The sequence below is a fragment of the Papio anubis genome, chromosome 2 (genome assembly GCF_008728515.1).
Source record: "Papio anubis isolate 15944 chromosome 2, Panubis1.0, whole genome shotgun sequence".
NCBI lineage: Eukaryota > Metazoa > Chordata > Mammalia > Primates > Cercopithecidae > Papio > Papio anubis.
This window is the reverse complement of record NC_044977.1, coordinates 149,624,813-149,628,951: the sequence shown is the minus strand read 5'-3', so window position 1 is coordinate 149,628,951 and position 4,139 is coordinate 149,624,813.

Here is a 4,139-nt window from a genome sequence, read left to right as displayed (position 1 = left end):
TGGGGTTTAAACTCCTGAGACCTTTGCTTATAAACACCAGCATTTGTCTCATAGCTGCTAATTTGAGATTGGCATCCTACTCTGAGTTACTTTCTTAGATCACCCTGTAGTGATTTTTCCTTCCAGGGAGGAATAGATGAAATCAACAAGCTGTGACTAATGTCTGCTGTTCTCTAGCAAGGGCCTCTGTGCTTATTCTCCAGAAAATACAGTATGTAGCAACAAATGAAGAGAGTAATATTTTCTGTCAAAAGAATTGCTTTGCCTTGAAATTATGCTTACTTATTTTTAACGTTCGGATTAAAGAAGAGAGAAGAAAAATTGCTCCTTAAGGTTCTGAGTGAGGCAAGAGCATTGTGTAGTAAGCACACAGTCCCCTTTCTGTGAAGGAATTGAAGTCTGCATGCTGGTTGAGCCCAGGGTTCTCTCCCCACTCCTTTGGAGTTCTTCTCTGGAAGACCAGATTTCCTGGCAACTCCTGGAACACAGCAGGCCCCTGCTATGGTTTGCATGTCCCTGTGGTGTGTGCCTCTCCATTGGAACTGAAATCCCAAGGTGATAGTACCAAGAAGTGGGGCCTTTGGGGAAGTGATTGTTATGGGGGCTCCGCCCTCATGAATGGGATTAATCCCCTTATTACAGAGGCTTCAGAGACTGCCTGAACTTTTGGCCCATTGCCTTTCACCACGTGAGGATGCAGCAAAAGACATCATCTATGAAGCAGAGAGCAAAGCTTCACCAGATGCTGAATCTGCTGGTGCCTTGATCTTGAAATTCCCAGTTCCAGAACTATGATAAATAAATTTCTATTATGTATAAATTACTCAGTCTAAGGTCTTTTGTTATAGCAGCAGAAGGGACTAAGACAGCCCCCAGCTAATACTTATGAAACTGCATTGAACGATCTCCTTCAAGCCGTGTCATAAGTTCTCCTTTCAGCATGGCCAGCCCCACAGATTCTGCTCCTGGTCCTTGTTGACATTTCCTCCAATAATGTCCTGCCCTCTGGCAGAAGGCTTACCTTTTCGGCACTGCATCATCTATTACATGCTTCAAGGAACACCTTTGAATGGGGATGCCACATTGGCCTTCCTGCTCTTACATGTCGCAGGCCCAGTAACCTGAGTCACCGATGTGGGAACATACTCCTGGAAGAAGCCTACGTGAAGACCCTTACAGACAACACTGCAGCTAGAATGCTGTATGCCCCTTAAGTCTTGCTACAACTAGTCAAAGCCAGTTTTGAGATTCTGCTTTATGTTTTGAAACATTGATTAATTCACTCTTAGTCACATTCTTTAAAAATAATAGGTGTGGAGGGAGACGAAACCTGGCAAGTTGGTACCTAGAGGTCTGTACTATCTTAGCCTGTCCATCTGTAGGTTTAGCCACACTTGATCACAAATTCCCTCATCTCAAGTGAAATAAAGATAGACTTATTGTCATAAATGACAGTTCTTGCCATTCTGGTGCTGCAAATAGTTGGTTCAGGCTGTTGCACCATAGGTTTGAGTTGGATAGGAAAAGACATTGATCCATTTTGGGAAATCATCCTTGAAGTCTTCTTCCTTGATGTTAACCTGGATCTCCTGGTGCCTTCTTTTGGAAAAGTGAATGGTTTATTTTTAAATTAAATTTTTATTTTTGGAGGCAGAGTCTCATTCTGTTGCCCAGGATGGAGTGCAGTGGTGTGATCTCAGCTCACCGAAATCTCCGCCTCCTGGGCTGAAGCGATTTTCATGCCTCAGCCTCCAGAGTATCTGGGATTACACTGGTGTGCCACCATGCCCAGCTAATTTTTGTGTTTTTAGTGGAGACAAGGTTTCACCATGTTGGCCAGGCTGGTCTCAGACTCCTAACCTCAAGTGAGCCACCGCACCTAGTCAGAAAAGCATATAGTTTTACTACTTCTCCCCACTCATGCAAGGAGGCATAATAGTCATTCTCTGACATTCTAAGTGGAGCGGATGACTCAACACAGTGCTCCCAGGAGCTCTTCCAAGATTAAAATATTTCTGTAGATGGATAGATGAATGGATATATAATAAAGCAAGTACAGTAAAATGTAAGTGGTAGACTCCAGGTCGTGGGTACATGGATGTTCACCTGATAATATTTTAAACTTATTATCTATTAGAAAATTTTCATAATAAAACATTGGAAAAAAGAAAAAAGCCCTTACCAGTGCCTGTTGCTGTCAGTGGCTATTATCAGCTAAGACCTTTAGCACTAAGAGTTAAGAAGAAATTACTTAGGCAGATATTGAGAGTATGGGAGTCCTTGGTAAGGTTTTCCTTTTAATAAAAAGCAGCCCCCAAATCATTTCCTTTTCTAACAAAGAACAGCCTGTAAAATTGAGCTACAGACATGGACAAGCAAGCTGGAAGCTTGCACAGGTGAATGCCAGCAGTTGTGCCAATAGAAAAATACTATGTGGGACTAGGCAAGTTCAAAATGGTGGCTCCATCTTCCCTTCTCTTTGTCAGTCATGTGTACAGTAAGGAGCAGACAAGATGGCGCTGGCCTAGTGGAAAGTCAATTTGCATAATAAGATTAGGGTGGGGAAACCAGCCTTCCCTGTGGGCTATGTAAATGTCAAACCTGATTGAACCGATCAGTGGGCCGTACCAAGCCTGCCTATAAAATCTGCCCTAGTCTGCCACTTTTCCCTTTTATGGACACCTCTCTCTCGCAAGGAACTGCTCTTCTCTCTCCTTTCTTCTGCCTATTAAACTTTCTGCTCCTTAACCCACCCACATGTGTTTGTGTCCTTAATTTTCTTGGCATGAGACAATCAATGAACCCTGGGTATTTACCCCAGACAACAATGCCACTTCATTTGGGGGCTCATGCAGGATCAGAACTAAAATGGAAAGTATAAACATCACAGTGGTAAGTATGGAACAAACCTCACATCTGACCTTTAATTTCAAGGCTCTCAGCCTCCATTTAAAAATGCTTCAAACCAGTTTCCTTTCACGGAGGACCAAGCCATTGCGTGGGGCTGGGAGAGGTCCTGGAGCAACTGAGGATTTCCAGCGGGGGCACATCCTGGTGTTATCCAAGGGTTTCTGGGTTGAACCCAGCCTTTGGTCACCCATCTGAGTGCTGGCAAAAAGGATCTCCAGCTATCCTGTCACAAAATTTTCCTTCTTTTCTATCCATTGTCACCGTGTCTCCTATTTTCTCTGTATGCAATGTGCAGGAATTTTTACAGTTCAGGGAAGTAATCCTGTTAGGAAAGATCAGGAAATGCTGTAGTAACTGGAATATAGCTCAGGGGAATGCCATTGTGATTTCCTAGGAACAGAGGGTCTTGTCCCACAGTGAGCATTTCACTCTCTGCCCTTGGTCTGGAGAGCACATGGCATCTCCAGGTCACTTTCTGCCCTTGGTCTGGAGAGCACATGGCATTTTTAAGATCAATAGCGCCACCTAGTGAAATAAAAATCATCTCCGTGAGGCATTGTCGGTCCTTTGACATAACACTGTAGCTTCCCAATTCTTCTCCCATTTTGCACCTCTCTACTAGAAACCAAGCTTTGTACTGCTTCTGTGGATGGGAAAACTGCGTTCAACAATTAGGAGTAAAATGTCCTCCAGAACCAAATTTTAGTTCCAATACTGTCCCTTCAGCAGGAAAATCACCATTAGGTCCATATGTTCCTTTAAGGCACCTATTATGTCTCCAGTTAAAACAATACTTAATTAGTAAGAGGATTTTAAGTCCAGAAGTTAACGAGAACCATTCTCTAGGGGAAACACTTTAGCATGGGCCATAGTAGTAAAATATGGAGTTCAATCTACTACCCTCCCCCTATTAAAGGAGACTTGCCCAAAGGCAACAATTTTTTTTTTTTTTTTTTTTTTTTTTTTTTTGAGACGGAGTCTCGCTCTGTCGCCCAGGCTGGAGCGCAGTGGCCAGATCTCAGCTCACTGCAAGCTCCGCCTCCCGGGTTTACGCCATTCTCCTGCCTCAGCCTCCCGAGTAGCTGGGACTACAGGTGCCCGCCACCTCGCCCGGCTAGTTTTTTTTTTTGTAGTTTTTAGTAGAGACGGGGTTTCACTGTGTTCGCCAGGATGGTCTCGATCTACTGACCTCGTGATCCACCCGTCTCGGCCTCCCAAAGTGCTGGGAT